This window comes from Ischnura elegans, chromosome 4, assembly GCF_921293095.1.
Source record: "Ischnura elegans chromosome 4, ioIscEleg1.1, whole genome shotgun sequence".
Classification (NCBI taxonomy): domain Eukaryota; kingdom Metazoa; phylum Arthropoda; class Insecta; order Odonata; family Coenagrionidae; genus Ischnura; species Ischnura elegans.
Window position 1 is genome coordinate 50129325 of NC_060249.1, and position 22894 is coordinate 50152218.

Sequence of the window (22894 nt, forward strand, 5' to 3'; positions counted from 1 at the left end):
CACAAAAGTCTAGCGTATAAGCAAGTATATATAGAGCTGATTCACGGTCTTAACAAATGTACCAGTGGTTGTTGGTTCGTGGTACATGTACGAATACTGTAACGGAGTAGGGAGAGTGACAAGTGACAAACCTACTTAATTCGTTCCACATTTTTTATGCACTTGTCTTCAACATTTTTGACTGGAAACTACCACTTATTTTTATCTTATAACTGTGTGACACTGCTTTTGCGAACAAAATATTTTTAAGATTGTAAACTGCCCGTGTATTTAGAGTTACTCGAGGGTTACTTTAAATTTCTACCCTTGTGTCAGGTCGCTGTCCACAAGTAATCGCGTCTGAACACACACAGCTATCGAAGCATAAGCCTTATTAAAGATAACTTTCATTCATGGCAGTTACTAAAAATATAGAGACACATTTAACTTTAGACTTGACAAAATGTGACTTTTGTGCCAGTCAAATAATCTATTTCTACATCCTAAAACTGCCGTTTTAGTCTCTGGAAAAACGTCGCGACGTTCTAAATCTATCTGTTCTACAGTCTATCTCTCTTACGTTATTTTCATGGGCTGATCTACCGTGGTACATTGGCGTTCTTAAGATTTGGTTAACTTTGTTGAACACCAACATTAACGCCGATATTATATGATGGTCTGATGGCTGTACAGTAGGGCGGATCGGAAAAATCGATGTTTTTCAAATCCATCTGGCCCAATGAAAAAAAGTTGTGGGACCGATCAAAAATAAGGCCTGAAAAATTTGAGACCTGTACCTTAACCCCTGACCCTCGCTCAAATGCAATTTAGGGGGGGAAGGTCGAAATTCGAAAAATATAGTATTTTATGGTCATTTCCTATAGATTTTGCCGAGTTACAGCCCTTTAGGACAAATATTTCATGCATTTTGACGTATCTGCCACCGTTTAGCCACAAAATGCCTAATTTGAGTCCGCGTCCGCGAAGAAAATATTCCAACGCCCACGCAGCGTCGCGGATACAAGAGCCGCAGGCCGATCCCCTCCCCTCCCCGCTCGCTTCTACCCCTCCCACGCCTCCAATACAGCAAAATTCATCCCGCGTATGCTGCTAGGAGGTCGTTTATCTTTGATAATATAAATCGGAAGATGGTAGAAGGTAATAAAGGAAGCTTAGTGAGACGACTTGTCCCTTATTAGGCGCCTCATCGGGGTTAAACAAATCGATGTTACCAACTTTTAGAGAAGTGATGAAATATTTTTAGATCCGAGAACGTAGGAAAGGAGCCTACGGTCCATGAAAAGGCCTCTCGAGTGGCTATAAATGTGTGCGAACTATGGTGACGCTTCCCTTCCATTATGTGTTTACTAAATGGATTTAGCGGTACAACAGGAAGTACTAAAACTTACGGAAAATGCGAATAGGCCAAAAGTAGGGTTTTTGCTTAAGTACAAAACTCAAGCACTTTTGAAAGAACATTTGAAATTATGCCATATTTTTGCGTGTAAGTGCAAGAAGGAGCATAATGTTCCCCCGAATGAAGAAGTATGTTGAGAGACCAGCGGACGAAACTAAAGATGATGGCTGCTGGATTGAGTCCTAAAGAAACTCGACAACTGAGGAAAAAAAAGAGAATCGTCGGAGAGCGTTGAGTCGACATCGTCAATTCTTGTATGGGAAAATAGTATCAAAAATTTTCTTCATCAATTCATCCGAAGAAAATTAAACTGAAGAGAAATCATCCGATTTTTATCTCTACGTTCCTCATCAAATAAACATTCAGGACTAAACTCAAACTGGAACTTCTGCGTGGAAAATGCGTCTGCCAAATGTGATAGAGGTATATTCAAGAACCAAGAAACAGCAATGATCGTCCCCGCAACCTTAGTTGACGCAAAAATCATAACTTCGTAAGAAATATCCAAGGTACTTTGCAAGAATTACTTACGTAGACAGAAAAAGATGCTAATTATTGTGAATACGAAAAGAGAGGTATCAAAGGGTGTCATCAAAGGGTGTCATCAAAGGGCTACATTTTTATGGAGTGAAAGACTATACCTTTGTCTGATGAAAAAAGGCAAGAGCACTTATCAATCCAAGTTTAGAGGGGAATGTGTGATGTTAGTTGAAGAAACAGGGTCCCATTTTTGGATTTGCCTCCCCCGTCGGAGGATTAGCAAAAGTTATAAAATCTTTGATTCTCGATTCCTTTCCGAGTGAAAATTAGATACACAAAAATAAAAAGGATTTGAATGCGATGGTGAATACCGCCCAAAAAGGAGGCATCATCCCTATGCTTCAAGCATAATTCCAACATCCCTTGCTATGTGAGTAAACTCTTCTCGGGATTCCCACCGGGTTAATTTTTCCATAATGGCCAACATTTCAAGCACCGACTCGGGGCTCATCATCAGGGATAAATTTCGTTGAATTCCGAGAATAGTTTACCCACATCATTCGCCGGGAAAGCATCAAATCATATTTCATCCCTTACAGAGGTCTATTTGCTAATTACAATAAGTTGACTTAGATTTGCGACATAAACATTGGGAGGGCAATCTAAGGACCGAATTTGCGTTGTTGCAAGTATGCGTTTGGCGGCCGATCCGAGATTTTTTTAAGTGCTGGATTTTAATATCAACTTTAAGGACTACTCGCTGATGACATATTGGAGAGAGACCACAGTACCTCCGGCTACATCTGACCTTAGTGTTGTGGATTTTCAAAAATCTATTGATGAACTTTCAAATTTGAAATTAAATATTTCTTTTTATTATAGATACGGACGAGAGATTCGTGAAGAAATTCACAAAACTTTGTTGACAACAGCGAAAGACGAGGAATGACACTGACATTAGAAATACAGATTGGAAAGCAGGTAATTGAAAAATTCTTTCGTGATTGTTCCTCCACAGACGATACTGAAACATTAAATATTTAGACTAACGAAGTAAGACGCACTTGGTGTGAATTTTGGTGCATTTGGCGCGTGCGAGAAGCTTGCGGGGAGGGGACGCGAGCGGCTTTCGCCCAAAATCCATTTTGCCACATCTGCCGGACAATGCCGAAATTGAAGCGCATATGCAAAGTTCGCACACCTTTATAGCCACTCGAGAGGCCTTTTCATGGACCGTAGGCTCCTTTCCTACGTTCTCGGATCTAAAAATATTTCATCACTTCTCTAAAAGTTGGTAACATCGATTTGTTTAACCCCGATGAGGCGCCTAATAAGGGACAAGTCGTCTCACTAAGCTTCCTTTATTACCTTCTACCATCTTCCGATTTATATTATCAAAGATAAACGACCTCCTAGCAGCATACGCGGGATGAATTTTGCTGTATTGGAGGCGTGGGAGGGGTAGAAGCGAGCGGGGAGGGGAGGGGATCGGCCTGCGGCTCTTGTATCCGCGACGCTGCGTGGGCGTTGGAATATTTTCTTCGCGGACGCGGACTCAAATTAGGCATTTTGTGGCTAAACGGTGGCAGATACGTCAAAATGCATGAAATATTTGTCCTAAAGGACTGTAACTCGGCAAAATCTATAGGAAATGACCATAAAATACTATATTTTTCGAATTTCGACCTTCCCCCCCTAAATTGCATTTGAGCGAGGGTCAGGGGTTCACCTAGGGGTCTCAAATTTTTCAGGCCTTATTTTTGATCGGTCCCACAACTTTTTTTCATTGGGCCAGATGGATTTGAAAAACATCGATTTTTCCGATCCGCCCTACTGTACAGCAAGCGGAAATTTATTTTTCAGAGTAAAACCAGGAGGGCCCCATTTATGTGGAACGGTCCACGTTTGGAAAGTTGATTCATACACATAAAAGGCCCCACTCTGTCCCCCAGAAGCTCGCTTTATGCTGCCACTTTGGTTGCTTTTTGTTAGGTTTTCAAAAAAGGCCGCAGCGAGGCGCTATAAGTGCAGTGCGATCCATTTGTTCCCAACGTTTCTGTCTGATTGAGGGTTCTTGATTGAGTATCTGCATGCGCGAAGAATAGCGATGAAAATCAATGAAGTCCACATATCCTATGACATCTATACATCTACGAAAAAATCGTAAATCGTGTTAGTTACACCATTTACAACGCAAGAACGGCCGTACCGATTTTGATTATATTTGCTTTTTTTTAATTTGTCTCATCACCGAATAGCAGAATAACCATTAAAATATCGTAAAATCTCATGCAAAAATATTTTTCTTGATCTTAAGTATATGATTCTTAGGAGTTGATAACTTGAAACAAATTTTACATCGGTCAAACTTACTAACTATATAATTTGTCTTTACCAATTTAATGATTGAGTTTCGTATTAAGAGTTGAGAAATATTGATGCATTCTTCTCGGGTTCTCAGCCAGGTTAATTCTTTCGCATAAGCCGACGTTTCGAGAGACGACTTGTCTCCCATCTTCAAGGCCATGTTACTCTATAAAACCGAGATGAATTCATCAATAGTATTCACCAGGAGAAATAAAAATCGTTTATTAGTTGAGAAATAAATTCGAGGCAAGACCAACTGGACTTGTCACCGTCACTACCGCGTTTGTAAAAAAATCACAGACAATTAACAAACATTTTTGTTGACAGTCAATTTATTTTATATTATTTATTTATTTAATCCAAAAAAAGTACGAGGCCAATTACAGAGGACTACAATAACAGGAGAAAAGATTTCATAATATTAAGCAACGTACCAATAATGAACAAAACATTTTCAACAGTATTTACAAATAAATAGCAAAGAATAGTAAATTTCATCGGGTGGTGTGAGGAATAGGGGGAAAATTACGATAGTGATGGTGCAAGTTGGGTGAGGGATGAAAAAAGGATCAAAATTTGGAACACATTTGGCATAGGAGTTAATGGAAGAAGGAAGTCTGAATAGAAAAGATCGTTTAGACATAGAAAGGCGGGAGGTGAACAATGATTACAAGTCAAATATGATTAAAATGTGTACAGTCATTCTTGATTTATGTTTTGTGCATGTAAACAGTTCATTGATTGTAAGGAGGTACGAAGATCGCCGGGTCAGCAAGGTATTCGTATTATATGGTTAACTACGCCGGAAACTGTTCTTGAATTTACGCAGTATGTTTCGCCTAGTCTTCAATCTACGGTCTGAGAGTCATTTCCATCTTAAGAGGTCATGAGATGTCAGTAACGTCTAAGTCAAGCGGCTCCTGGAGCCGCGCCGTTTGAACAGCAGGATTGAATTAACCACACATTCTAGAATTGTTTGAAAAAAAAGACGCAACCAAATGACAGAAGGTGATGAAGAAAATATACTTGCATATTTGGAAACATTCTGAAAAGTTTCACATAGAATCAAATAAATTTTAATGCGTAACTTTCACCGCTATCACTAAAGTAGAATTTTGATATCTTTCATTTTTTGGTAACTTTCACATTCCGTGAGGCCATTACCTTAATATTCTCGAACAAAAACTTTAATGGTAAGATTGACCAAAGAAAAGTTGTGATGAATAATATATATTAATCCAAATAAATTTGAATCTACATCCACATAATACCCTGTGAAACACCTCTAAGGTGTTTGGCAGGGGGTGATGAAACAACGACATACAAGAGGACCCCCACAAGCAGTGGCGGATCTACGGGGGGGGGCTAAAGCATTCCTCATTAGGTCGAAACACACACTTGGTAAAATCGAAGTATTAGGGAGTTACCACTTTGCACAGAAGAGTTTAATTATATTTTCGTACATATTGAACTTCTTTAACGAATTGAAATACAGATTAGCTCTAAAATTAGGGCCTATCTTACATACTATTGGTATATTACAATCCAGAGGTAGATCCAGAAAGGGGCTATAGCCCCTCCCCCCTGGGGTATTCAATTTACACTTGGGTATTCAAAGTACAATAGAATGGTAATCGTAGAATCGCCCCCCCCCCCTTGATCCTATCCTGGATCCGGCAGTGCCCACCCGTACACCTCAAGGTCGTAAAACTATTTAGCATAATAACAAAACATACGTCCACATTCTTGAAATGGCTTAACTTTTACGGTTAGTAATTAGTTAGTGATTTCTTTCCAACGGTTAGTAATTTCTGTAGCAAATCCATACAATATTACAACAGTGGAAAAATAAAAATATGTAATGAGTTGTCCTAGAGAGTGATGCTATTAATTTTATTAATCGAGACATGGTTGCTATCCTTAATAGCGCGAGGAAAGAATGACATTTTAAATCTCTCTGATTTTCAGTCTATTTCCACTATTTTCTACTCGTCATCACGTCTATTATACTACGATGTTAAACTAAAGATATATTTCACGTCGCCTGGAAGAATTCTCTTAATTTACAGATTAAATTCAGCCTATAATTTTCTCTGTGCTATTGTAAAGCATCCAATCCTAACTCGCGTAACGTATTGGAAACGCTGTACTTTTTATCCTAACAACTCGTCACGAATCTGGCCGCCCTGCACTGTACTCCACTGATTTCAGCTAGCTATATCAGTCCTAATGCATTAGTGTCCCACACGCTAGCAGCAATATCCAATCCAGGCCTTAGTGGAGTGATGTAGCTTGTCTTTTTCACCTATCTTTGGTGTTTTACGAGAATTATTCAACAAAATCCAGTTTGCGGTTGGCTTTCCCGCATACTTTGCGTATGTGTTTACCTCACGAAATATCCCGAGTAATGGTGACCCCGTAGTATTTTACGATCTCATTTCACGAACGATGGATATAGTACGGCGTTAAACTAAAACTACGTCGGTTGAGCATACAACGCGATGGGGAGATTCTTGATTGCGTCGATTTGTCTCGGTTTCCGGTAGCCGTCCACCAATTTAACCATTTACATACACGATTACACAAATGCTCTGATGCAAGAGTCATTTTTAATGGGCTTCATTATGGGACCGGGTTTCGCGATGACTGAGCATGCATAATTTTTGCGATTGGTTCTTTAGCAATAGCGCGATAGGATCAACGATAAGAACCTGTCCGCGCTACGTGGGGGAAAAAACGTTCGTAAAGATTTCAACACAGGATGTTGCTAAAGGAGTAATGTTCGCATTCAAAGGACAAGGTCTTGCATTGTACACGAGCGGAAAGAATCAACGCAAAGCTCATTGGCGTTTGATTTCGGTCAGCTCAGAAAATATGTATTTGAATCCGTACGTCTTCCGATATTTTGTCCTCTTAATGGTCTCATACAACCGGAAATTTTCACACCACAAATCCCATCCATATACCGGGGAAATCAATCATATCCGACAACGCGCAAAAAAGACCCAATTACGAATCCTTCCTAGTATACAGAATGGAGAAAACTGCGTCACGAAATTTTAACCCTTGGCACAAAGTTTCTGTAGTTTAAAAATTGTGCGTTTTCTTTCATAAACTTTATAGCATTTTTAGTTCCTACAGGCATCACCTATCCAGGGTTAACATTTGGTGACAAACTTTTTCTCCACCCTTTATATTCTCCTAGGTAAAATAGCGTTCTGCGGAAAATCTGCACTGCTTTCAGTTGGCTGATTGAAATTTATTGTTTGATAGCAGTGATTTTAAATTAATTTAATTTTTATTGCATTTCATTTGATTTTAGACTTTACAAATAAACTATCAGAGGTCGAAGCATCAAGTTCAGTATTTTCCATTTTTTCTACAGCAATATATCACCTACATATATAAAATACCCTGAGAGAGCCACCTCTATGGTGTTTGGCAGGGGGTGATCAATCACCAACATGCATCATGCAATTGGACTCCCACATGCACACCACACGGTCGAAAAAACGTCACGCATACTAACAAATTATACTATCATATGCTGTTAGAAAAAAATAATAAAATTCAAAAACATGCATCAAGTTTTACATAAGTCTAACACTTTTACATTAGTTTATACGTTACATAAGTTAACAAGTTTTACATAAGCTACACTATAAGTCATCTAATCTACTCATAAGTTCCAACGCTGCCGTTATAATCTCTTATTGATCGTGGAAAAAAGACATTCTGAATCTGTCTGTTCTACGGTCTATCTCTCTTATGAGTATCTCCATATGAGTATTATTCCGAAATATTGTAGTTTGAATGTTGGCCCAACCTTCGGGAAGCAAGCCCTCTCATAAGGTAGTTTTCGCAATTGCCGTTAATACTATTATTTGAAAGGAAAATTGAGAGGAGAGCGCGGCATCAAACGAATCCGAGAATAGTCGACTGATGATGCAGCCATCACGAAGTAAACACACTATATCAAAATTACGACATCAAAAAACAACGTCTGTGAGTACTTGAGTCATTACTTACGACCAGATATTTGACGTAATACTCAGCATGATAACTCGCTTTCGCTCGGCGTAATATTCCTGCAGCCAGATAATAAGCCTGAGGTCTTTCCATGACACTCTGCGAGTTCTCACAACATTTGTCTGCCGTTCGTTCCTGAAGGATCGTATTTTTCGGTGATACCTTATCTAATAGGCCACTCAAACCTTAGGAGGTGTTTGGCCTCGCCCACAATGGCACGGCATCTCTCTGTGTCTTGAATCCAGCCACATTCTTCTTATGTCTTTTTCAATGCGATCCAAGGGGAATGCATAGAAGAGTATCTAACGATTTGATCGTTGGATTTTTCTTCCTCTTAGGAAAACCCACTAAAATCGCTGGCACATTAATTGCTTATGCTTGGTTTCGCTAATAGTATTAGTAATCTTCGCTTCTGTAGCGTTGAGGTGTTTTTCCCTCGTCCCGTCCCTTCCGTCCCTTTCCTTTCCCAGAGGCGTCGACGGGCTCCTATCGCGGCGGCGCCTCTTTCCTTTTCCCTTCCACTCTAGCCCCTCCCCGGGTGATCGGTCGTGTAAGCCACGGGCTTGGTTCCCGGCTCCGGTGCGTTGAATCCTCGAAGGGTTCGCCCTGTACCCTTATTCTCTTTGCATAGAAGAGTCCCAATTCCATTCCAAAGAAGGTTGATTTCTGTTGCCACTTTGGTCGCATTTTAATCGGTTTTCAAAAATGTCCGCGGCGCGGTGATGAGTGCAATGCGATCCATTTTTATCCAATATTTTCCATTAAAATGTTTGCAATTGCGAGAAAGAGCATTGAAAAGTCATGAATTTTATACATCTCATCATCATGTACATAAGTTTCGGTTAAAACCGCTAATTATGCCTCATTTCCCCGTGAAACTCGGATCAATTTGTCCGTCAGCGACGCGAGTGGCGACTATTGTAAACTAGTTTAAATGCGCGGTGGTTGACAACACCTTAGGAGGCAGATTTGAGGATCCTCTTTCGTAACATACGTGATCTGATCTTTCCAGCGTAGACGTGGCCGTCCCGGAGGTCGCTTTTCCCTTGGTATACCATCTGATACTGCTTTTCCAATAGTGTTCTCTTCTCTTCTGATTACATGGCCTGCCAAGCGTAGTCTTCTACTTTTCATCTGTGCTACTATGATTGAGTCTTTATAAACTCCTCGTAGCTCTTTGTAGGTTCGGACCCTCCATATTCCCTCGTTTTTTATGGGACCATGAATGAATGCATCTTAAAATTTTGTTTTCGAAAACTATGAGCTTTTTTTATTCTGCTTTTGCACCACCCACGCTTCTGAATCATACTAAACAACTGGTCGGTGATATCTTAAGTACTTAAATTGAATCCTAGGAATACGAAACAGTTCTTAGCTTCCAGTATTTCTGAATATTTTGAGGATTGCGAACATGTTTTTCGAGCTCCGGCGCATTGTTTGCTATCAAATGACGACAGTTTCACCACCAACACCACCAGTACCTGCAACTCCTTTAAAGGCCGTTTTACACGGGGAACGTAAGTACTTGCACAATCTAACGTGAGTAGAAAGGCGCAGTCCAAATTGCGTCGTGTAAAGCGGTGAAATGCTAGAACACAAGCGAGGATGCGTGGACGTGAGATGGCAAAATAGCCCTAATTTTCTAATTTCGTTCATGCATTCGCGCAATTCCACACTATTTAAGAAATTAATGCAGTTCTAAACTGTGCAATTCCGTTCCCTGTGTAAAACGGCCTTAACATCTGATATGAAGATGCATGGGAGGGATTGCCGGCGATACGTTAGTCACTATGTATCAAACGACGCGGTGAAAGCCCGGAAGCCATCGGAAACGACTCACCGCGAAAGCGTGAAAATTGTAATTGAAATATAGACTAAACCTAGTATGTAAATTAAAGAGCAGTTTCTTTTACGACGAATTTACCCACATCTTACGAACGCCAACATAGTGCGGTAGATAAGATCACAAAAAAGAAAGTAAGAGAGATTGACTGTAGAGCAGACAGATTTACGATGTCGTTTTTTCTGCGATCGATAAGATATTATAACGGCAGCGTCAGGACTTAGAAATAGATTAATTGGCTTGCAGTGTAGCATACTTGCATTGCTCTATGTATTCCTCAATGCAATTTTGCTATGATTACTTTCTAACAGCATGTTTTGAATATTCTAGCCTCTCAGGCAGATTGCATTCATAAGTAGGCTAAAGATTAATCGCATAGAAAATATGCCATTTGTAGGGTTCGTGTTGTGCAGTGCAGGTTCGTTGAAGTAAGTTTTAATCCTCTAGTGCATGTTGGCGATTGATCATCCCCTGCCGAACAACTCTGCAGGTGGCTTGATGGGTATTACGCAGATGTGGATATAGCCTTCGCATGGAATCGATACTGATTATCTAACGCAGAATACTTTAGATCATCGTAGGTTACATTTCCTCATTTGAATTAAAAGGAAATACCCATGATTCCTCACCCATTCGACGTATTGAAACATATAATTTTTCCGGAGGCCAGATAGATCATTAATCAGCAACGCTAATGACGCAGATGATTCCGCGATGATAACCATTGAAATTATCTCGAATACGCTTCCTTCAGATGAAGAGAGAACAATGTTGCACACTGCCCCATATCGTTATGACACAGCTGAGGAAGAATGTTTACAAACATCTCGTCATTACAAAATCTCTCGATAAGGATTACGAGAAGTTCCTCTACTGTGTCAACGACTGAGGTCAAATGGAAGCACAAGTTCTTCTCATTCGTCCGCCAGAATATAAGGAGAAACGGAACAGCGGAAAGTCTTGCGAAGACGGTCACCGGGAAAACAGCTTTTGTGTAGTAAAAACAATTCGCAATTCTTATCCCTCCTGACATTGCTACGGTACGATTCTGTGAAAATGGTTGCTTAGATAGCACCGGTTTATAATATTTAAACGTGTACAATCACAATCAACACAGCTCAAATGTCCTGGAGGCCTGTATGCACGGTAAATTAGCAAGTACAAGAATTTCTAAATGAATGAACGCCAATATGTACCATGTAACCACCCAACTTGTGCGAATGCATGAACAGAAAATGGAATCTATTCTTATTTGATTTATGCATTCGTACATGTTCCGTTCCGGTCCACAAATATCATTCTCGCAAACATACACTAACTCGTGCATGTGAATGTACCGTTTATACAGGCCTTAAGATGCGATGGAATTCCGATGAAATAATTGAAATTAAAATGAAAACGTTGACTTTTCGAACCGATAATATTCCTAAGATTGGTTTAACGCAGCTCACCACTCAGATCTTCTTTCGGCTAATTTATTTATACCCACGTATTTACTCACTTTCACGTCCTCATTTGCCTGCCCCGCATATTTTATTCAAGATCTTTGTTCCACGACACTTGCCTTCATCAGACCATCATGCCTCAAGATATGACCGATTAAGTTTTTACGCCTTCTAATCGAGGTTTTTCCTAAGGCTACTCTCAAGGGTGTGCACTTTCCGCCATAGTTTTTAACTTTTACATCGATAAGACCATCAATGGAATTAAGGAGAAGGATTTTGGATGTTAATATCCACGGAGACAAAATTACTACGCTGCGATTTGCAGACGACAGAGCAGTCATAGCCGAGACAGAGAAGGATTTGAAGAAGACTTTGGCAACTATGGAAAGGACAATGGCTAGCAGCAGAAAAACAACAAAAAGAAGACTTGGATATTAATATGCAGCAAAAGAGAGGAGGCTAAGACAAATATTAACCAAGGGAAGCATATGCTTGAAAATGCGTAAGAGTTTTCTTACCTAGGAAGCCTAATGGACGAAGCAAAAAAGAAATAGTAGATTAGCGCAAGCGAAGAGGGCTTTCTACAAAAAGAAAAATATTCTTACAGCTGAGAATACAAGCATAGAAGTAAGGAAAGAATTCATCAGATGCTACATATGGAGCATATTTATCTATGGAAGTTAGCCTCGGACGTTGACAGCTGCAGAGAAGTCAAGGGTGGAAGCATTCGAAATGTGGTGCTGCCTAAGAATGATGAAGATAAAATGGATTGACCGTGTGAGTAACGAGGAAATGCTAAGAAGAGTCGGAGAAAAGAGAAGTCTTCTAAATACCTTACGCAGAAGACGGGACAACTTAGTTGGCCACATTGAGGGACATGATGGCCTTATGAAAACAATCGTAGAAAGACAGGTGGAAGGGAAGAAGGGCAAGGGACGACCCCGAATGAGTTACATAGGGCAAAGGGTTACAAAGGATGTATAAGAGAAGAAATACGTCGCTATGAAAAGGCTAGCGGAAAAGAGAGAGGAAAAGAGAGCTGCGTCAAACGAATCTTATGATTGTTGACTAATGATGATGATGAAGGCTAATCTTTTCCTTTGCTCTTCTTAGGACTTCCCTAACGCTCACTCGGTCAAATATGTCCAAATATAACATTATTAGTTTATAACAACCGAGGTTTTTAAATCAAATGCACTCCCGAGTTATTTAAACTAAGAGTGCACCATTTGAAAGATATTTCCCCGCCCATAAAACAAAATACCATAACTCTTTTATTGTCAAATGAATTACCCCTCCGTAGACCTAAATCTGTGAATCAAAACCTCCTACACAAACCACAATATAATATCTTCCATAATATCTTTTCGTATTTGAGTAGGGTTTTTGTGGTATTTTATTCACGAAAGTCTGCATAAATCGTACAGAATCTTCGTAAATGAAACCACTACCTGACAAGCATCATCCTATTAATAGCTTATACACCATGCTTAAGCAGTATTACAACACCGATGAAGCACCGCACCAATGATAGCCATATTTCATATCTATCAAACGACTTGGAGAATGATAACATTACTTCACACGAAAGTGGCAAAACTAGTGAAGTAGTGCATAACTCATTCGTTATTGCTGATTTATATGTTTAGCTAGTCTATTAAAATCGAGTGTAATCAAGAGTGAGCTGTGTTTAACACATATTTTACGTGTATTTAAGAGCTTACAACCTGTTATTTACACCTTGATAATGCCCACGGAGCAGGTGAAACCTGGGTCGGTTATTAAATACAGGGTGTTTCCGGAGGAAGATGCAATACTGCAGGACGTGGTAGAGGAGACCATTTGAACCATACGCAAACGAAAAATGGCTGATATTGCACAATCGCATTGTTGATATTCGCTCAAAGCTCTCTTTAAATTAAGCTCAAAGTTTAATTTTTTCTAACAATTATAAACGCACATTTCCTTTCATACTTAAATATTTAAAGTCATTAAAATCCAGAGTATTAAATAAAATGTCGAAAAGGCTGTAAACCTAATGGGTTCTTTCCATTCATGGACACACGTCGACACAAGTCGACTTGTGCCACGGTTTTCGTGTTCCATTCTATGAGTGTCGCCGATTGTTGTGACACAAGTAAACAAACGATAACGCGCAGGAATTTACGAGTTTCCGTGAGTCGACACAATTCGGCGCGTGAGTCGCATGAATGGAAAGCATTCAAAATAAACCAATTACATCGATACCTCCACTGCAAAAACGCTCAACAATCGCACACCAAATCAAATCCGCTCATCTGGTAGCCCAACAATACGAATCCGCAAAGCTGGCAGTGTCCGGAAAATAATCGCTCACCTCCAAGCTTGGAGAATAGGAGATGAGCGTTTATGCTCCGGACACTGCCAGCTGAGCGGATTCGCATTGTTGGGCTGCTAGATGAGCGGATTTGATTCGGTGGGGGATTGTTGTGCTTCTTTGCAGCGGAGGTATCGACATGGTAAGTGCATTCAAAAAAAATGTTTACGTTGCCATAGCTCAGTGACTAAGGAGTTGCGGCCCCATGCTTATGGACAAAAATGCTTAAAATAGTCTTCTCTATCACCTCCTTAAGTATTGCAGGTTCCTCCCGAAACACCCTGTATCGTGAAGAATATACTGCATCTCTTTTGTTTTATCCATTCACTGGTATTCCCCGTTGACGCGTTTCGATCACAAGGCTCCAATCGCATCATCAGATTACGCGACGGGTGTCAGTTCCGCAAACGCGGAAGAGGATCACTGGAGCGCATCCACCGCAACTGTTAGCTAACTCCTCCTTAATTTATTCTCACTCCGGAACTGAATAGGGACGGGAGCGTGGATTTTTTCCGTAAGTTTTTTCTTTAGAAAGTTGCGGTCTCATGAATTTTTCAGAGAACTGTTCTCCACACCGTTCAACCGCTCTCATTTCGGATCTACTGAATGACTCCCCGACAGTACTCTTTAAATGCTCAGGCAGAGAAAAAAAACCTCCTCTGTGCGCAAGCAAACTTCTTTTATTTTACCTCCACCTAAAAGCCCACTTCCGACTGTGTTTTCGGAAACGATAACTGCAGATTTGCGTCAAAAATTAAGTAGTTTTTTTTAATGATTTCTAAAAATAAATGTCGTCTTGCACGAAATAATATTTTTGTCTGCTGCGATCAAAAATTTAATTTTCAGGAACAGGCAGGCGAACGTGAATATTGCATAAAAATTATACTTTGAGATTTTTTTAATGAGAAGAAAAGCATTTAGATAAAAGTGCAACTACCTTTTATATATCGTAAATATGTCGAACTTCAAATGATCACGCTTGAATCGGTTGAATTTTTTTTATACAAGGAAAGCGCTATTTAAATTTCATTTCTGTGGAAGTAAAGGACATAAGAGAGATAAATAACTCAAATCAACTAGTCCCTGGTAAAGACTGCATCCAGCATGGTTTCTTAAAAAAAACACTTGGGAGATGGGCGGGAAAAAATAAAGCGAAATATTAATCTATTCGCAATGAAACGAATTTTCGTGCATCAACGCCTTTCTGAGGCAATGTGGCGTAAAAGTCAGATGCAATATGTGTCGCCTTCGAAAAAATGTAATGTGTCGCGTTCGATGACGGTGGGGTAAATTCCTCACCCGGCAAACATAAGTGCGAAAAATCCACAGAGAAAAAAGTCATCCGCCGTGACCGGAATTCGAATGCGGATCCCCCGATTTCCGATTCACACAAGGGAGAATGACGCCTTGGTAGCTTAACTGGCTAGAGCAATCGACCGGTAATACGGGGATCCGGGTTAGAATCCCGGTAGAGGCGGTTAATTTTTTTCCTGCGTGGATTTTTCGCACATTTTTGTATCACGGGTGACTCCGTAAAAGTTATCACCGTGGCTAGTCCCGGTATACTCAAATTTGGCAAACAGAAGGTCGCGGGTTCGAGTCCCGCCATGGTAAGTTGCCCCTATCCATGGTTCATAAGTTATTCTAGTGAGCGTACGGACAAAAAAATTCCAGAGAATCCAAGATGGCGCTGGGCGCAATAACAAAAGACAACACGCTATGCGCATGGAAATGAAAGAATGAAATGATGTAATACATTATTTATTAACCTTTAACATAAAATTGTACATCACCAAACACACCAATGGAAGCAGTATCTGGGGTCAAATTGCTTTTACAAAATACAGTTAAACGATATTCAGGTTTAAATTTCATACACCTCTTAGAAGTTAACACATTCGAAGAAACAGTAGTGCAATGCTCCTTCTGATAAGATTGGAAATTATTGAGTGTTTGTGATCGTCTTATGTTGTTATTCGTTAAATTCCCCCTCTTTCAAGGTCTTAAATGTGCTTTTTTCATGGAGGAAAACATATTTTTTTAATAAAGAAAACATAAGTTCCCTCCTTAAGTGATGAGTGGTGGGCAGTGAAATAATTTTTTTTTCTCTCCTCTCAAGGTTACGGGCTCGCTGTAACTATCGCATCCTCCGTTCCCCTTACGACGATTTGAACCTGATACCTTACCCTCACGCTGAACACAAATCTTCAAATAAATCAGTAGTCTGAGTTTTTTATTTCGAACTGGGAATGGAATATCCGCATCACGAAAATTACAAAAGAGGATCCACAAGTCGGCCTCTTTAATGTGTCGTCACCCACCGCGCCTTCAAATGGGTTTACAGAAGTCGCCACTCGTGTCGCTAAAGAACAAAATGATCCGAGTTTCACGGGGAAATAAGATATAATTAGGGAAATTAACCGAAAATTATATAATAGAAGATGCGATATATCACATCCATAACTTTTCAATGCTATTTCTCGCAATGGAAAACATTAAACCGTTAAAATGTAGAAAAAAAGAGTGTCACATTGCACTCATCACCGCGTCGCGGACACTTTTGAAAACCTATTAGAGTGTGACCGAAGTGGCAAAATCAGAGTTTTATGGGATGGCATTGGGCCTTCTCTTAGTAGTCCCCTCGATCCACATTTTAGAAAGTCCAATTCATGAAAAACTGCAGCTATTTTTTTTCGAAGAATTTGTTCTAGATATGCAGCCCGCCAAGGCTCAATAGGAATGCATGTATGTTGATGGAGGGAGTGGTGCAGAAGGCGCAGCTAGTTCTCCGGGTTGTCCTCCGCGTCGATCAAAAATAGGGTAGTTTCCTTCATCAAATTAAACGAAAGTCATTGATTTCGATTCGTTACCCACCATTAGTGTATTCATAATACACAAATTATTTCGTTTTAGAAATACCGGTTTACACGAATGGCAATTTTTATCCTCATTTGAAAAGGGCCAGATTGGCGCCCATGCGATGCCACTCCACGTAACGTTACAGGGACCTAGTTTCTATACGAGAAGATAGGAGTTATACGTCGTCTGAGGTTACCAATGCATGCATGAGGCGCAGAGCCCAGGGAAACATGTCTTAATAATCACTTATTAAAACTGGCTAAGGTCGGAAAGTTTTCTTCATTTGATAAGTTATTAATAATCCTTATTTAAGCCAAGCGCTACCAGCCAGCAGGGTACTCAGCTACCCGCTAGCAGCCTGCGTCGTATCAGCGCTAAGCCTCGCCTCAAGGTCACCTCACAAGGCGGCAGCGGGAACCAGAAATACGTCACACGGAAAGATTTCCCGACATTCATACTTACGCGTCGCGTTTTCGCGCGCTAGAAAATTTTCACTTTTCATTTAATCGCGAAAAATAGATATCGTCATTTAAAAAATCTAAAAGCGTGAAATTCGTACTCCAGGAGTAATAATCTTTCGATTTAGGCAATAAATAAATAATAGGAAACCACCCTATTGCCAAAACATCTACATTCAGCAGGGAGGACAGCTATTCGCTCTCTAACGTTTGGAAGAGATTCTTCCACCAACTGACCAATCAAGACGCACCAGGCCAAAACCTAGACCTAGACTAAAACGGGAAAAAAGTTTCCTCCGACACTTCAAACCTGGAGACGTCTGCTACAATACCGACGAAACTGCCGTCACGAAGACGAATTGACGCGGAGGAAAACTAAAATCAAATAGAATGAGGAATAGAATATCTTGCATTCCTAGCTCCGCCAGAAATGCATGATATGGGGAGCGCGCAATTTTCTCGAAATATTTCAAAATTAGTTCCACAGAAAATGAAATATCGCAAGGAATTTGATACTTCTAAAGATATTTGTATTACTATTTTTCGATTTAGAAAAAGACCCGGAATGTTGTGGACAAAGTTTTATTAAAAGTTTCAATGATTTGTTGATCATGTCACTGCTTTTCGTTAATTTTTCCCTAATGGCAATATAAAAGTATTTACTGTCGCTCCTAAGGTATTTACGCCAGGAGTTACTCTGTAGTATAAATTACTAGATAGAAAAGAAAAATCATGCACCAACTATCACCCCTTCTTCTTTTCAAGGTAAATCAAAATGAAATCGCCCGGTTCTCGCGCGGCTTCTCATCGGTTTCTGGCTGAACACCTCCTGGCAAAGGCCTTTTCGAGGCTGCTCTTGGAGGTGTACGACGCATACAGGCTTTACCGCGAATAAAAGTGCAGTGCAAGTTGGTACATGTTTTCTTTTTCGCCTCAAAATTTAGACTTCAATCTAAGGCATGGCGTAATTGTCTTAAGAGCAAAAACCAGCGATAAGCACATATGCCTCACCATTACGGAAACAAATTCCTTAAAATCAGTGGTAATATTAACAAATCGTCAAGCAATTTCGTAAAGAGTTGTCCAATTAAGTCCAGCAGTATTTAAAAAGTGAGAAGCGCGTTTTATAATCAAAATCCATCGAGAACCTTTCACCCAAAACCATCCACCATGAAACCACATGGGACGTTTCCATCTTGGCGGGTATTTCGTAACATGTTCCGAAACTAATGTCAGCTGAATCTTAATAAGGTTTTCGTCGAAGGAACAGCATTGCGTCAACCACGTTTGGCTTGTCGAGATAGAGATCAGTTACGACACGGGGAGTTAACAATTGCGTACACGCACTATAGTTCTGCGTGTCATTAAAAAATTATCAAACATATCTATAGAGATTTGACACTGGTTGCATGATAATCTCACTCAACTTGCCAACAATTTGATATTTCTCGCCAGCTCACAACGTCAAAAAGAAGAGGCAGCGATTCCTATTTTGATAAAGACTATAATTGCGAAAATAATCTCATCTTAGGCTGGATTTACCCGAAGAAATTTGTTTTGGTGAATGTCGTTTTTCACGGGGCACGTGCTTGCACAATCTGACGCGTATACGAAGGCGCAGTCAAAATTGCGTTGTATAAAGCAGTGAAATGCTAGAACGCATGCGAGAATGCATGGGTGCGATATAGCAAAATAATCCCTGTTGTAATTTCATTCTCTAATTCGCATAATGGCTCGCATAATACTATATTAATGCACTTTTAACCGCGCAATCATGTGCCCCTTGTAAAACGGCCTTAACATACGGTGAGAAAGCAATTTTCGACCACAAAAGCAAAAATTTTCTCGATTTTGCACAAGAAGCTAACGGAAAAGTAATCAATGACTGCTTAATTCTGATGTGTTTCCCGTAATGTTGACTTCTTCTGCTAGTTAATACAAATGTAACTGGCACTAAAATTCACTATCATCATTTTTCTACAATTGTAAGATTGGTTTGACGCAGCTCTCCATTCAAGTCTCCCATTAGTATATCTCATAAAATATGTAAATATTCTTTGAATGGATGAATTTATATTGATATGGAGAACACGCAGAAATAAATTTCCTTTAATTTCCAGTTAAAATCAGAACATTCTATTATCGAGATACAATACGTTAAAATCCCTTCTTCCTTCATCTAAATCGGCATATTATCCGGCGAGCTACCTCTAGGGTGTTTGACAGGGGGTGATAATCACCAGCATGCAGCATGCAATTGGATTCCCGCATCCACACTGACATAAATATGTTACGCATACTAATAAATTATACTTTCATGCTAAGGCAAAACTTGCCAAATACTCATGAAGGCAATATGCCAATAAAGCTAGAACACACAACATATGCTGTTGTAAATGCTAAGAAAATACACAAATATGCTCTAAGGAATACATAACTAGAAGGCTAAACTACAAGTTTTAACGCTGCAGTAACAGTTTCTTAGTGATCGTGGAAAAACGACATTCTGAATCTATCCGTTCTACAGTTCCTTGGCTTCCACGTGACCTCCTTCCAATACCAGTGACAATAAGAGTAAAATATTTGATAGGATCGAGTATCGGAAAATATTCCACCAGACCTCTGCCCATTCCCTCACCCAAACTCTCCGCGGGAAGAGGTTCCGCGCCTTCGCATTTGAATTTTCGGCCACTTTCACCGTTAGGCAATCACTGGCTATGTCCCTCTTTTCATTGCGAGCGCTATCTAGCGATCCCAAACGCGATAAACTCCATCGATCAAAAACACTGCATTACACCTATAAATTTATTCATAAAAACGCTTTAGCTAACAGAGATTTAACATAGCAATTTTTAAACATTGGTTCCCCTTTTCTCCGCAAAGTGGCGCAGAGTCGTCAGAGCGTTACAGATGGCATAAAGTTTTGGGGATAGAGTTCGAGGCGCTTTCCCTCGGCTAGATGATTTAAGTCCACACTTCTAATATTAATGATATTGGTATATTCGGCTCCGAGTGGTGGGAGGTATTGCAGTTGTCGCAACAGATGACGTAAGTTAGCACATCTCATCCTCTGGACCAGTTTTTCTCGTGGCGTCCCATACCTTTAAAAATATATGCCATATTTTTTTATATTTCCTAATTGGACGCTTTTAAAAATTTTTCTTGCGCCCCGGATTAAAAAAATATTTCATCTGTAGTTCCTCAAACGTAAAAGTTTTATTTTTCGGTACAGGCCTCCGGAGACACAAGAACCTACTCTAGGCCCTAAAAATGTGCCTTAACAAGAAGTCAGTGTCCTCAAAATTTCACGACGATAGGGCTAGTTTTATATGAGTGTATCGTGACGAAGAAAATGCTAACTACGACCGGTATAACAAGTGAGATACGTCTTATTAGGCGCGCAAAGCCTTAGTTACCCGATCATTTTTGAAGCACTAGCCTAGCGATAGTAACACGTAACGTAAACCTAAATCGATCACCTAATATTTCAAATGGAGTTTGCCGTTTGTGTTGCAATTGAGACCATCATACCAAGAGTTAATTATTCGAAGTATTTATTAGTTTGACAGCAGTCGGCAATGCAGTATCTGCTAATTATCCGAGATGCAAGGAAAATTAAATGGAGGAGCACTCATTTTACACGCCTTTTTCGCTGCAATTGTTCACAGCTGTTCACTGATTGGGCGACATGTTTAGTGCACGCGTTACATCAACAGTTATCAATCTTAAAAAAAATGGGTCGAATATTTTTCAAGATATCACATAAAAAAATGTGGAACGCTTCACGATTTTGCGTGTCATCCTTGCGCAGGGGCCATGCTAATCTTCTCTGTATCGTTCCAATTTTAGTATATGTACCGCCGAAGCGAGTACATTGAAGTGGAGTGGAATCAACTCTATATATACCACCTTAAGTGCTGGCCTTAAGTGTCATTGAATGGTAACTTTTCGAATACGAATATTCTCAATGTAAATAGGACTATTTGCTGTTTTATTTTTGACAGTTTTGAGCCTTAAATAAAGAAGATTACCTTTATATGCGAGGAAAATAACTTTACGCAAAAAAAACGGAGTAAAGATCATTAAACCTTTCACCATTTGCAAGTGGCTTAAAGGAATAGTCGTCCATTTCAAACCCTCCTTGAAGATGCCGTGAAAAAGGTACCACCACCCCGCGCTGACCGATTGCAGGGAGGGGTCGCGAGCCCAACCCAATCCTAATCTACCTGGCCTGCCAAATACAATCTACCTGGCTTCCAGCCTTGTGTGGGGCTGGAAGACAGGTAGATTCTGTATGATCTTACTAGAAAAAGTAGGTTAAAGTAGGTTTTCCCGGCGTATCAGGTGCAGGGGAGTTTCTCGGGTTTTCCACCGGTTGATGTTGCCTATATCTCCCGAAGTTTCGATCAGCGACTTGCTGATCATCCTCAGGGGATCTTCCTAAGATCGGCATTCGGAAGATCCCCTTGGGATTATCAGCAAGTCGCCGCTCGAAACGTTTCGCAATTGTTAATGCCACTTTTATTACCAGTCTTCCGGCTTTGGTACGGGCTTAAGGTCAATGTTCCATCATGACACACGGATCAATAATTGCGCTTCAAATATACGTGTCCAGATAAATCCGTGTCCATGTCTGCGCGTGATTGACCTTGAGATATGATCGAAATATCAATCTTCTATATTATTTCTACTGTATAGATACCTTTTTCTCAACTTACACGCAACCAAACTCTACAAATGAGGTACCAAAATTCACAGAATTTATCAGAGAACATGCGACGGCATATCTTACTTCCTAAATATTGCTATTGTTTCCTAAAATTGGTTTTTAAATAATTAATTTAAAAAAAAAAACAGGTAAATATTCCTGACGTTAACTGCGCACAAACTGATACATTTGTTCATTAGCAACAATATCTTGCATTCTTTAAATAACTTTTATCAAAATGCGGCTGATTCCACATTCAAGTCTCCTGTTGATACGTAAGTATGAGTCAACATGTGCGTTTAACAGAGGATAGTGTAATTGCTTCCAATGTTGTGTTTAAAGAGGTCCTCTGACCTCAATTTCTACATGAACATTCCAATTAAATTTGTACATAAGACCCTGCCTTTTTTATCTACATTTTAAAATTAGAAACGCGCCTATCCCTCTGTGGACCTGCATTGAAAAGAGCGGGGGAAGCCCGCTGGGAGCGGGCGCAGCACGCTTGTTTTTCTTTTATTCTGTCAATCGTGGTTCTACGATCGTTAAATCAAGATTGAGAGATTTTTAAGGCTTCAGGACGAAATTCACGGCTATTTCCAGTTTTTTTCACGGTATACGAAATTCACGGCTTGTTCGCGGTTTTAAGGATTTCAAGGTTGAGTGGAAACCCTGTATTGGGGTTAGAGAATGCTTCGAATTGAAGAAGTTCGAATTATCCAGGTTCTACTGTAATGAGATCACATCTCTCTCCACTTCGTCGACCTAAAGAAGTCAGCTGCATTGCCGGCGAAACTGACGTGTACGCAGACGGACGCACACGGTACATATCCAGTAAGCCTCTCCGCTGAAACTTCACCACACCGCGATGTAGCCATATCTTACGGTCGAACGAACGAAGTTAGCCATATCTTACGGTCGCCAATATACTTCGGAAGATCAGATCATATAAATAA

General features: G+C 40.1%; 1 protein-coding gene and 1 non-coding gene across 3 annotated transcripts in view; one reads left to right on the forward strand and one right to left on the reverse strand.

Moving 5' to 3' along the window:
• LOC124157419 (protein rolling stone-like) overlaps positions 1–22894 on the forward strand; it is a 179629-nt gene that overhangs the window by 5083 nt on the left and 151652 nt on the right. The window lies entirely within an intron of this gene.
• LOC124158298 lies at positions 21000–21106 on the reverse strand. The gene has a single exon (XR_006864766.1). It is a non-coding gene; the product is annotated as a U6 spliceosomal RNA (small nuclear RNA).